Here is a 14,825-nt window from a genome sequence, read left to right on the forward strand (position 1 = left end):
TTGTACATTATGATTTGTCTAAAACTGTTCTTTCTAAATTGATAATTATAGAGTTTTTAACTATGAAAATATATTACATTGTAGAATTTTCAAAATTATGTAGACTATACTACACTATTTTAATAACTCCTAGAAAATTGATTCAATTTGTGAAATTAGAGACTTCTATTTTATGAAATAAGCAATTTTTATTTATTTATTTATTATATATTGATTTTTGGTTTTTCAAGACAGAGTTTCTATGTATAGCCCTGGTTGACCTGGAACTCACTCTGTAAAACAAGCTGGCCTCAAACTCAGAAATTCGCTTGCATCTGCCTCCCAAGTGCTGGGATTTAAGGTGTGTGCCACCACTGCCTGGCTAGTAAACAATATTTAGCTTGCAAATCTTGCCAGGTCCTCTGGACTTTCAGTTTTTCATACGAGCATGTCTAGGCAGTTTATATTTATTGCTTTTATCAATGACACTAAGAAAATTTCATCATAATTTGCTTTAGAGCATGTGACTAATCATAATATTCCTTTTAGTGAACATGTCTATTGTGGAAGAAATCATAGTATCAGGAATGACAAAATATATATGATTTTTAAAAGTCATTTAAAATATCTCAAAACAAAGTATTTTACAAAAATTACTAAGCAACTTGGAATGGACTTTGATATTATTAATTCTAGATTTTACTAAAAGGCCACTTAATAAGCAGATGCCTTTAATCCACATTACTATTTCTTCATCCATATGATGGGAACTAATACTATTTTGCATTCTAGTTAAGCATTGGATAGAACATCTAAATAGATAATTAACAGTTTGCTAATTGATTTTCAAATATTAATCACATGATTAAATTCAATATACAATATTGAAGGTTTTATTAAACCTTTGAGAATAATAGATAAGGCACTTAAGAATTTAATTTAAATATAATACTATAAAAAGACAAATGTTAATAAGCTAGATTTGTAGTCAACGTTAAAAATTAAGCTTCCACCATGTCATTTTCTCTTCTAAAAGCATCAGAGCATGTTCACCATGTGTTATTGTTTAAATATCTCTGTGTTCTAATGCACAATCATTACTGCTGAGAAAGTACATTTGAGTGAATTCACTACAGTCTTACCATTTAAATGTAATTTGCATTGGTTCATTTAAAAAGGGAGAGAGATGGGAATCTCTTTATAAAAGCTGTCTGCACTATAATACACAATCCCTGCTGTTTTTCACATTTACACTCGGGCTTTCTCCAAGTTGTTTGATTGAACTTGTCTCAACCTCAAGTCTCCAAGCGCCCTGTGACTTTTCATTCCGACAAGCAAAGCTGGGACTTGTCAGAAACACCTACATCTATGCAGTGCTTGAAGAAGCTATGTCCAGGGTGCAGGTGCAATGGGGGGTAGCTTATTTTATTTTCTGTCATTTATACATAAAGTAATCTCTTGGATGAAGTGCAGAATCGTACAGTCAACCATGATAGCTAGAAGGAATTTACAAAGAAGATAAGTTTGTGAGTGCCACAGCATTGCAACACTGGATTCCTGTTCCTGAAGCAAGTACAGTCCTTCCAATACACTTTCTTCCTCCTTTCTGGATAACTTTAAGTCTTTCTTTCTGAATTGCACAAGATTTATCTTTCTACAATAAAATATGACTTATCCAACTTGAAAGTTTTAATGTGATAGTATTTTATTAAAACTTTCAAATAGTAGGTTTCCCTCATAGTTTAGGAAATAGTCTAAAAACTTTTGCCATATGAAGATGCTCTATTATGTTAGTTTAAAAAAATTGTTAGTTAAAGACAAATTCTTAATCCTCTTTGTTTAGTTTCTTGGATTCTAGTATTACATACTTTATTTTGCAGATATAAATCATTTTAATATCATCTCTATATAACATATATGTCTATCAAAAGGTTCTCACTGGCATAAGATTGGCAAATGAATTATCACAATTTTCTCATTAAAAATAAGGTTTAAAGATAATAGTCCTCAAATTGATGATACCAAGACTTATGTGTATAATGTTTGTAAAATTGATGAAAAATTGGCATAGAGATGTTTATTTCAATTATTTACAGTAGAAATTAGAAATGCTTACAGTGTTTTTCTAAAAATTGACATTACCTAGGCTAATTAAAGGTATAAAACAAGTCAATTTTTGATGACTATAGATGGAATAGTCTTTGAACACTTTTATTGTCTAATAGCCATGTTATATAATTATTAGAGCCTCTCAATATTCAAATAATTACTATTTGAATATTTACTATCTTTCATTATGAATATTACTATCTTTCATTTTCTTTAAGATTCATGAGTATTTTTTTATATATTTTTGTCTGCAATCTTAGATAGTTGGATACCTTGTGTTCACAGTCAGGAAATGAGAGAGGGAGAGAGAGAGCGAGGGACAGAAATATTTATATTCCTGACAGATTTCAGTACCTTCTCTGAATGTGGAGAGCTCTATCTCAGGAGATGTAGCAAAGATAAAATGCATAGGCAAAAAATAAAGAATGCCCACTTCTATAGCACATATATACTCAAATTGGAACAATACAGAGAATATTAGCATTGACTCTGCGCAAGGATGTCATTCAAATTCGTGAAGTGTTCCATATTTTTGCTATCTCAAAAGATGATTCCTGTATGTGGGATATATTCTACTAGCTGGGCAGGCTTGCATGCCTCAGTGGGGAGAGGAAGCACCTAGCCTCTTAGAGACCTGAAGTGCTATGGTGGAGAGGATACCAAAGGGTGTCCACCTACTCTGAGATGACGGGAAGAGTAGGATGGTGGAAGGATTGTGGGAGTCACTGAGCAGGATGTAACGTGAATAAGTAAAAAAAAAAAAAGTTAAGTTTAAATAGAGAAAATGATAAAAGCATGAACACCAATATTTGTCTCTGTGTTTCCTGACTGAACACACTGCATCCAGCTATCTCAGGCTCCTGCCACCGTGCCTTTCTCTCCAGAACTGAATGTCTTCTCAAACTCTGAACCACAATCAACTTTTCCTTCATTTCTTTTTTCCATTTGTTTTTTTTTTTTTTTTTTTTTTTTTTTTTTTGTCAGATATGTTCTCAGGCTAAGAAAAGTAACCATTTAATATTTATTATAACATACTTTATTCACTTTTATTCTTGCTGCTAATTGTGTAGGTTTAATGAAGATTTCTTGAGATCAGATACTATTTATTTACTCATTAAACTTTCAAAACCAATGGAAACCTGTCTGTATAGTGTTTGTGGATTTTCATGAGCTATTGTTAAAATTAGTAAATAAATCAGTGAGTATTAGATTTGTCTTTCTTATAGTAGACTTATCCATAAACCATGAATAAGTCTTTTTCAATCAGGCTTATGTGGTAGTGTAGCCATGATCTGCCTTTAAAAATCCACAAAGTTAAAACTCTGTACAACAATTCACAATCCTTACTATGCAGACCTATGCCCACAATTTGGAGAAATTTCCCATTTCTCTCTGGCAACTTACTGTAATTTACATAAATTGTTTTTTCTGGATATTTCCTTACAGAAACTCTTACCATTTACTACAACTTATGCTCAATGTTGTTATTTCACCCAGCTAGCTCAATATGATGCATTTCCCCAAACTTAATATTTTTATGTTTTTATATGTTCTTAACGACTACAAAAACAAAAACAAAAGAGATGAAAAACTAAAATGATAATTAGAATAGTGAACACTGAAAAACCATAACAACAATAGTATCAGACATCATTACATTTCTATATTCCCAGTTGCACAGCTATCACTCTGACCATTTGTAGGACATTTTCATCATCCAAAATAGAAATTCCACACCCTCCATTTTATCAACTTGAAGACCCTAACAAGAACTAGTATACTTTCTGAAGCTCATAATACAAATGGATTTTAAAGATATGTAATTCATGTATACTGAGCATCTAAATATCTGCTAACATTTATATTTATTTATACTTTATACTTTATTTATACTTTTGTAGATATTTTCTTTATTTACATGTAAATATCTCTTTTCCCAGTTTCCCCTCCAAAAAACAAACAAACAAACAAACAAAAACAACAAGAACAAACCCCAGTTACCTCCACCCTCCCCATGCCTGCCACTCCACCCTCTCCCACTTATTGGCCCTGGCATTCCCCTACACTGGGGCACAGAATCTTCATGGGGCTGAGGTCCTCTCCTCCTATTGATGATCGAATTTGCAGTCCTCTACTATACACATGCTGCCAGAACAATCAGACCCTCCATGTGCCGTCCTTGGTTGGTGGTTGAATCCCTGGGAGCTCTGAGGGTACTAGTTAGTTCATATTGTTGTTCATCCTAAGGGGTTGCAAACCCCTCAGCTCCATAGGTCCTTTCTCTAACTCCTTCATTGGGGACCATGTACTCAGTTCAATGGATAGCTGTGAGCCTCTAAAATGCTTCCTCTGAACCCTCAACAGTTTTCTGTGATGTATGCCAATAGAAAGTGTGTGTGTGTGTGTGTGTGTGTGTGTGTGTGTGTGCTTGTGTGTGTGGTGTTTTTGTGTGTATATTTGTATGTATGTTTGTCTGTGTGTGTTCATTTAATTTTAATAATTCCATAATTCCATTAACAAGTTGTATTAAACTCGGATTAATTTTTAACTGAAACAATTCAACAGAAACTTAAATTTATAAGGGTCTTATTGTTGGAATTTGTATATTAAAGATGTTGTGCTTTTGAATGCCTTGTAAAAGAAGTGTTCTCACTTCTTTGTAAGATACACATTTATGCTTCCTTTTGGAAAGTCAGGAGTACATAAGGAACTTTCCTTATTCAGGATGCATCCTGCTCTAAAAGGTGTCTTGGTAGTATGCTATTGCTTTAAACTTTATACAGTGCAGCAGACAAGTGATAGTTGGTATGATTTACAGTGGGAATTGATTTTGCCATCAAGGGATGTCTTTGTCAGCTAGACAGAAAATGTTCATTTCCATTTCTAGTAATTTTAGAGGAATGAGCTTAGCTAGCCACGCTGGAGAGTAAGAAGGCTTTGACTGAACTGTATAATTTAGTCAAATTAACACAAATAAGGGGAGATCTGGTTTTAGTGTAGTCATAGGTAAATGAGCATTCAACCATAAGTTTGACAAGGATCAAAAGAGCATTAGAGGATGAGCCTGAGTCATGTGGGGATGTGTAAGTGTCTCAGTAAGGCCCTTTATAAGGTATAGTAGATGGAGGGCCACCTATTTTTAAAGAAGTTCTCAGAGCATAGGTGAGTGTCAGTATTATCAGTGCCTAGGAGATTTCCACACTTCCAATTAACATTCATTGCATCTGACAATTGTTTCTCCAGCACTGTACTATGGGTGTCAGATGCCTCCCATCATTATTAAAGCATAATTGCACTACTTATATATGGACAGTATAAAATAGAGACTAGATTCAATATTAGCATGCACACAAAGGAAGGATACTTAGAAAAGCAATGTATTTCCACACACACACATGTTACTTATTTGTATTCTTTTGCATATTATTTTTGGCACTTTTCATTTTATTTCCTGGAAATTCAACCTAACCCATTTTATTTATAATTTTTATGAGCACATTAGTTATTATAATGGCATTTTGTTCCTTAAGCAAAATGTTTTGTGCAGGCACCTTTCCTAGTTTTGCTCAGCTTAAAGGCTATGAACTAATAAAATAAATTCAAGATTATTGTATGAGAAATTGATTATTCAAGTAGAATTTTCTTAAAATATTAGCATATGTATTTCTACTTAATTTATTTTTCATAAACCTACTTATTTAAATAAACATCATTATAAAATATGAAGTGAAATATTCTTCTATATAGTTTGAGGTTGCTTATTTGATTACCACTGAACACTAAATCAAAGATATATTAAATAAGAATGCTTATCATTGTTTTTCATTACTAAAAAAAAGTGTTATAATGTTTTGTTGTATCTTTTAATGGAATTTTCTGGACTGCAAAACTTGCATGCATAACTTACTGTCTACAAGCCTACTAATGTAGGAATCACCTCATAGAAGACTAATAATAACTTTGCAAGAAAAACATCAATGATCTGACTAATTACCCTTCTGTAATTGGGATGACTATTTGAAATTTTCTAAAAGAATCATGGCTTTATTTTACCCTAAAACAATAAGACTCTATTTTAGTATATGTTATCCATGTTTTATAACCATAAATGGACATCAAATGTGAGATGCTTTACAATGTCACTATTTATTAAAGCTCTCAACTGAAGCTAAACTGCAGCCAAAATAATGAGACATTTATTTAATGGAAAATAAGTATGTTATATCACAAAATTACATTTGTACCTGAGTTGCATGCATTATTCTTATTTATGCAAATATTTTTAGAGCAAAGGATTCCAATTATTTAAGCAATAAATAATACTGTGATGGTCAATATTGAGAATCCATTTGGCAAATCTAGAATTAATTGGAAAATAGCTGTCTGGCACACCTTGGAGTATAATCTAGCTTAGGTTAGATCCCCCTAACAATGGTAGGATTAACTTATTTTGATAGTTAATGTGGTACAACCATCTAAATGTTGTGGAGGACAATTCCCGGGGTATCGACTACTAGCCTGCTTGAAATGAAGAAAGTATGCTAAGCACTCCAATGACTTGATCACATTCTGCTTTTCAACCTTGAGTGTAATGTAGCCAGCTATGTTAAACCCCTCTTGTTCTTATTCTCCAATCTGAAACTCTGAGCCATAGTTCTTTCTCTTAAGTGATTCTGTGATATTATTTTGTCATTGCAACAGAAAGGAAGTAAAGATATACCACTTAAAGTTATTAATCAAGCATGGGTCTCAAATAGTAAAATCAAGTATTACTCAGAGATATTAGAGCTAAGACAGTTATTCTGCTATATCTTTATATACATAGTTATCCTAAATCCAGTGCATTAATCATAATGGAAATTTAATAAATGGAGTCATCAATTACCTCTATGCATAAAATACTTCCCCCTGTCTAATTCTGAAATCCCTAAGCCTTAAGGAAAGGGATTTGATGTAGACATCCCATTTAGAACTAAATGTACCAACATCTCTCACTCTTGGCAAACTGTCAAGGTGATGGGTTTCCCATCTACTGCAAGAAGAAACTTCTCTGATAAGACTGAGAGAGGCAGTAATTTATAGGAAAATCTTTCAGACACAACAGAACTGGTATACTCATATAGAACATCACAGAATGCATAGAATTCATAAACTTAAATAAGGTCTCAAAACTGAGAGGAGGATATGGAAATGGGGTCCCTAAATTGGCAATTAATACTTTCTGCAAAATGAAAAATAAGTTGTTTTATGATGTACTGACTTCTCCATGGAGCCTATCTTTAAATATTATTATCATGAATATCATAAAATTTGAATATATAAACATTTATTTCATAGATTTCTGACCTTTGTTGGTATCAGAGACATCTTTTGCCTCCACATGAGGCATTCCTTCCCCATAGCTGCTACATGTCATCTAAGAAAGGTAAATGAAATTGAAAGTCATGTCCCTCAAATCTATAACTTCTTATCCTATCCCACTGAAGATTAGGGTTTCAGCATGTGGTTTGGTGGCTAATTCAAATGATCATAGCACAAAACCTTTTCTATAGGGTACCAGATAACAAGTAGTTGGATATTTGTTCTTTCTATATGTAAAACTCTTTAAAATAACAAATTTTAAGTATTTTAAGTAATCATATAATGATTATGATGATGTTATTTTATAATTAACTCATATTTTTCAAAATGACAACTCTGAATTATAAGTTGTGAGAATCCAGTTCTTTCTTACAATTTAGGCGATCGATTCAAGTTGTTTGAGATTCTTAGGAAGACGGATTGGTTCCTAGAATTCTGAGAACACTTGTCCTTGACTATATCATATTCTGTGGGATTTGAGATATTTAGAGTGTGATATTAGTTTGAACTTAGATTTTATTATTATATATTGAACAAATGCTAACATCGCTCAGGAGAGTAATTAAAAAACAATTCGGCAAATCTGTTCCTACTCTCACCTGATCTCTAGTCATGTAGTCTTACAAGGAAATTGATGTAGGCAAGTGACTCAAGTATCACTTAAAGTTAACTGTACTCTGTAGGATAAAGCTTCAAATCATTTGGTGAAAAATTCTGATAAAGAAGACAGAATTTAAAAACTAAACTTCTTCATCAACCTTCATTGATTTTATTATCATTCATCTAATAGTTAAACAAGTAAATATTATATAAATTTATTAAAAATAATATATTAAATTGTATTTTCTTTTATAAAACTGGTAATAAAAAGATAAAAATATGAAACACCTAGAAAATTACTATGCTCAAATATAAACTTGATTGATTGTGTATGGGAAAAAAACTGAGGTGATTAATGAGGTGATTAATTAATAGATGGAAAACGTGCATGCTACTCATATACAAGATAAATCTTGACAAAATTTCTGAATATGTGTTTTTGTATTATTTGCTATTGTTCAAAGACATTCTTGAGTCTCAAAAAAGCCTTATTTTAGAGGTTTACTCTACAAATTTCTTTGATTTTTTTCGTATCTATATAATATAAAATTAAAAATCTAATATAAACTACTAGTTCTAATTACACTTATATTTCTAATTTAAGATTCATCCTTTTTATTTCTGGAGAAGATCATCTGTCTAATAAATGATAATACTAAACAGATGAGTCAGTTTTTTATTTTATGGAGATAGGACATTACAAATTTAACACCCCATGAGATAGTAAGCAATGATATAAAGAATATATTCATACAAATTTTAGTAATTTTATGAGTACTGTAGATAGCAGGTATTCTCACTATTTGTATACAGCATCATTTATCTCAAAACAAAATATGGAAGAACTTTTCCTACAACAATGGGTTGAACTGCATGTGATGTCATTTCATTTTTTTTCTTTTCTCTTTTTCTTTTCTCTTTTCTTCTCTCTTCATTATTTTATTTATTTACATTTTTTAATGTCCAACTTCCCTGTTTCCTGTCCACAAACTCCCATCTCATCCCCCTCCCCTTTGCCTCTATGAGGGTACTCTCCCACCAAACCCCCAGTCTTGTCACACCACTGTAGAGTCCCCTTACACTGGACCCTTCACAGGACCTCCCCTCCCATTGATGCCAGATAAGGCAATCCTCTCCTACATATGTAGCTGGAGTCATGGGTTCCTCTATTCTTTGGTTGGTGGTTTAGTCCTTAGGATCTCTGGGTGGTCAGATTAGTTGATATTGTTGTTCTTCCTATGGGTTTGCAATCTCCTTCAGCTCCTTTCAGACCTTCCCATAATTCTTACTTTGAGGTACCAAGGCTCAGTCTGATGGTTGTGATGCCAATTTTTTTTAAAGGCCAAGATAATATCAAACACGGACCACTTCCTATTGTTGTTGATGAACCTTGAGTACTTGGCCTTCTCTCCGCTAACCTCTGGCCCCTATTTCAGGATAACTGCTTTCCTCTGTAAATCTGTCATTCAATCAATACTCATATGCAGAATTCTATAGGATGACTATATATTTTCAAAACTGGAGTTGATTTTGAAAATATGTTTGAATAATTAACACACTTACATCACTGATATTTTATGTTTATTTGATGTTCTGCAGAAAGTAGTATATTATGCAAAGTAAATGTGTTTGTTTTATAATTATAATACAATGATTCTATTGCAAAGAGAAAAGACATTACATTATTAATTTAAGAATTAGTGCTGACATCAGTTCAATTTATTTTTCCTTTTTTACTATTCTCTATTCTGGTTGCCCATTATAAAAAAATGATCATCATATATGAAAGGAGATAATCAGGGGATATTGATGGTTCTCTGATTAACTCATGTCATTAGTTTTCTCTATGAGAAATTTGTTCTGAACTTTAGTTCGAAATTTTAAACTAAAATTCACTAATCCATTTCTACTGTGAATACTGTGTTATGAATATAATATCACACAATTATTCACATTCTTACACTCATCATGAACATAAACTCATTCATATATATGTGTATATGTATATATATACATATTGTATATGTATATGTATGTATATACATATATATACATATATATCTACATTAGTAGATATAAATTTAACAAGTATTTTCTGGGCAAAACTTTTTTGTTTATCTAAGAATCTATCATCTATCTATCACCTATTTATCTGTTAGTCTTTCTGCCTATCTGTATTATCATCTATCATTTGTTTCTGTATCATGCTATCATATATTTGTCTATCATCATCTATATTCATCATTGACTAATCTATCTATCTATCCATTTTATAGATCATCTATCTAGATAGCTATCATGAATTAATCAATCAATCTATCATATATTTATTTATTATCATCTATTATATATATATATATATATATATCAGCTATCTACCACTGACCTACCTGTCTGTCTGTCTGTCTGTCTCTGTCTATCTATCTATCTATCTATCTATCTATCTATCTATCTATCTATCAACCTTTTACACACCATTTCCTGGTAATTATGGGGAATGATTAAAAATACCCCTCACTTTGATTTCAAAATTATATGCCTATTTTTATATACACTTATGTAGCATTTGTACAAAACCTCCATACACATACACATTTTTAGATAATTTTAAGATTAATTCCTATATCTAATATGATGTAAATGCTTTATAATGTTATACCCCATTATTTAGTAATAGTAACAAGAATAATATCTGTCTGTTTTCTATACAGATACAAATTTGAAAATAGTTTTAATCTTTAAAGTGTTGAATTAAAAGTATATGTGTGCATATATATTTAAATTTAAAAATTACTATAGCTATAGAAATTATTCTCATATTTCTCAACTACAGGTAAAATTTTTTAAGAGAGTATAAATATACTGGTAAATAGGGCTATGAAGATGGATCAATTAGTAAAATGCTTTGCATGAAAATGTAAGGACCTGAGGTTAGATCTTCATTACTCATGTAAAAAAATAATCTGTATTCACATCACTGGGAAAGTGGAGACATGAAGATTATTGGATATTGCTTGCAAGGTAGTATAGCTAGATCAGTGGGCTTCAGGTTCAGTGAGAGTTTCTGACTGAAAAAAAAAAAGTAACATAAAACACAACTGAGAAAAACATAGCTATCAACCTCTGACATAGCCAGGCTTTTAACCTACATACACACATGTACTTACAGCAGCATGTCTCCTGAACAAACACATCTGAGGTTTTTAACTGAACTAACTGTACTCCCAAACCTAAAGACTTGTGCTTACTGACCAGAAATGATACTGTCTCTTCTGCAGTCAGGTCCAGGATAACAGTACAGCAGCTCATACTTGTTGATGGCGAATAATAAAATTCACAACTTAGTTCCTTCTCAATTCTTTTGTATGTCAATGTTTTTTAGACATAATATTGGTGGAAAGTGAGAGACAGCATATCTCTGAGATTTTCTGACCAGCAAGACTAGCATATTCATCAAACCTCCTTTCATAGTGAGAGACAATAGGATAATAAGGTGGAGAGCCCCTACAGAATGAAGTCCTCCACATGGATGTCTCCATATGTACACTTACCACTGGACACACATGCACACACACACATGTACACACACATGAACATACAAACATGCACACACATGCACGCACACACATGTACACGCACATGAACACACAAACATGCACACACATGCACGCACACACACACATACACACAATCACATAGGACAATGAAATTTCACCTGCATAAGAAGTATTTAAATTCAGTGCATTCAGTTGTATGTTGTGAGGACCGAATTGATTACACCATAAAATGAAAAATGCAAGCTTCTCAAGGCTTGTAGCTTTCTTACTTTGCATAGCCTTTTGCATTACTGCCTTTTCATCTTTGTGGATAAAACAAGAAATCTTCAAAAGCCTCATCAACACAAAGGATATTTCAGTGCTTTCTTCCTAATCCATGTGTGCACAGACTTTATTTATGTAAATATTTTCTTGTTTGGGCTCCAGAATGACAGCTTTAATTTTCTTCCAAACAGGAACAAAGGACTGAACACAGAAAAGGTAGCATAGGGGATCTTTTCCCAATTTGGAAGCTAGCTAGTTTGTAGGCAGTTACTGTTTCAGTACAAAAATTCAGAGCTGAGGATAATCTGAATCCCAATGAAAGTGAGACAGTTTGTGGACATTAACAGCATATAAATAATCATTTCCACAAATTTTAAACAGAGTTGCATTACTTAAATTATCCAACTGCCCTATAGAATTATCATTTTAAATATGATAAAACAACAATTAAGTGTCTGAAATTTGTGATTTTTGAAAATAATTAGATTTTTTCATGTGTAATAGTATCCACATAGTTACTTAACATGCCAACTCAAATGACAGTTTCTCTTTTGAATATTTGACTCTCAATTAAGATCTAACAAGATCTAAATGTTATAAATACTTGGTCCTTTGATAATTCTGCCTAAAAGTTGCCTTAGTATTTATTTACCAGATAATTATTCTTTGGGATTAAAAACATAAAAACAAAATTTCCTTTTTATTTGAGATGAGGTAGAAAACCTCACAATATTGCAGGAATTGATCAAGGCTCCAGAAAATCAGAGCATTGAATATCCTTAAACAGAATACTCACGAGGAATAGAAATATATTTTTGCTGCATTGGTACATTATCAAAGTAGCAAAAAAAAAAAAACCGAGTAATTTTTAATGAAATATGTTCTTAAGACTGAAAACAAAAACACAAAAGTAATGCTAAGTGTATTTCTTAATTCATACAGACCTTTCCTGAAATGTATTTTATCTCATCTATGCTGAATGAGTCCCTTTATTCCTGTTCAATAGCTGGAAACATCTATCATAAGATTTGCTATGACCTTGAGTTTGCAGATTTGAAAATAATTGCTGTTGGGAGAGCAAAGGAGTGACATTGAGTATATCACTCACACTCCAGGGATGGCCTCATCTTCATGAGCAGCTGGCCAGTACAAATCAGACCCCATGACTTTTTGTGCTTGTTTTGTTTTGTTTTGTTTTGTTTTTTGTTTGGTTTCTAGTTTGTTAAAAGAGAATAGAAACATGTCATAAATTGGGTAGAGTAGGGTGAAGATCTGGTTGGATAGAGGAGAAGAAAGAGTATAATCAAATATATTGTATGAAAACTACCAAATAATGAAAATGAATATTTATGTAAAACCACAAAAATACCCATATTATTGGGCATAAGATAGCACAATGGATGAGAAATTTTGTGACTTGGAAATAGAAGGAAGAGGGCTATCTGGTCAACTTAATGAAGAATGGCTCACACTATTGAAACCATGGAGGAAAAGGCTCCTGGTTCTAGATATTACAGGGCCAGATGGAGGCTAATCCCCACCCAAATCATGTAATTACAGGGATGCAGTTTTCACAAAAAGCTTAGCAGTTTTACACAAGAGAATTGGGATACATTTGAATATATGTTATTAACTATGCTTTCTAGCCTCTCAAAGAGCTTAATTTGTTACTTAAAAAGAATTGTTATGCTATTGGGTTTAAGACAGATGCTCATGTGTAATAGGCCATTGAGCCAACACTAAGCTACTTCCGCAAAGAGAAGTTTCGGGTTTTTGTTTTGTTTTGTTTATTTTTGGTAATCTATACATTCAAGAAAAGTTGTTAAAAAGAAGGCTTTGGTTTTGTCTTGATTGTTTTCTTGATCTGACTACTCTTGTGGATTATTTCCTGACCAGTTTCACTGGAACAAGAACATAGTACAAACTATCCATCAACCAGATCAGTAGCCAAAACTAGGCTCTCTTCAGCCCTGACTAAGATTGAGAGCTAACCCTTACCCATAGCTGTCATCAGTAAGTTTATTTTACTTGAGCATTTGAAATTTGATTTTAGAGATATAAGTCATATACTCCAATATCTACATAATGGAATGATACTACCTACAAGAGACACATTTGCTCATTCTGTGGCAGCTTGGCACTTGATTATTTTGCTTTCTCTATGCAAGAATGTAGACGTAAATCAACTCATTCATATGAGAGATGTGTCTCCTGTAAACTTTCTGTTAATGAGTTTACATGATTTTCTGGCATAGTGCAAGCTAACTATCAATTAACTATCATATGTATATAAACAGCTTAGCTAAATTATGACATATTGACAAAATAAATCTCTTCAGCTTGAATCTGTTTGACCAGCTTCTGATATCTTTCAAAATAATATGAGTGTCATAAATATTAAACCCTACAAACAACAAATAGATGAAGCCTCTCTTCCCATAATAAAAAGTCCTGTTAGATTATAGATTTGAGCCCTAGATTTTCCACTGTGATGCAGTAGCTCTGCATTTAACCACAGCTGTGTGACCCTTAGATTAATAACTACTTTGAAACATACATGAAAGTTTTCTAGTTTTTCTAGTTTGTAACTTTCCCAAATACTAGTGTTGCATTAAACAGGATTTTCTTTCATTCCTTCCAGCCTTCCTATTTATACTTTGAACTATTTCAATTTTTTCCAGTACTGCTGTGACGAAGTCTCACAATAGAAACATGTTATGATATAATTCATAAGCTAGAGGCTCAGAGAGAAACAAACTTGTAGTAAGGTGGTTCTTTTTCCAAGATTAACCAAAGGTATCCTCTGAGCAAGTTGTCTGTTATAGCATTTATTTTTGTTGTGTTATTTAAGAAAAAGTCTCATTTCTTGCATCACATTGGGTTTATACCTACCTTAGTGACTTCCTTTGAACTTCATTGCCCTTGATAAGACTCAGTCTCAGTAAGTCACACCAT

General features: G+C 32.4%; 1 non-coding gene across 1 annotated transcript; it reads left to right on the forward strand.

Annotated features, from left to right (window-relative positions):
* The first annotated feature begins 2,513 nt into the window (after positions 1-2,513).
* On the forward strand, positions 2,514-2,622 carry LOC116076663. The gene has a single exon (XR_004113060.1). It is a non-coding gene; the product is annotated as a U6 spliceosomal RNA (small nuclear RNA).
* The last annotated feature ends 12,203 nt before the right edge of the window (positions 2,623-14,825 follow it).

This window comes from Mastomys coucha, unplaced genomic scaffold, assembly GCF_008632895.1.
Source record: "Mastomys coucha isolate ucsf_1 unplaced genomic scaffold, UCSF_Mcou_1 pScaffold4, whole genome shotgun sequence".
Classification (NCBI taxonomy): domain Eukaryota; kingdom Metazoa; phylum Chordata; class Mammalia; order Rodentia; family Muridae; genus Mastomys; species Mastomys coucha.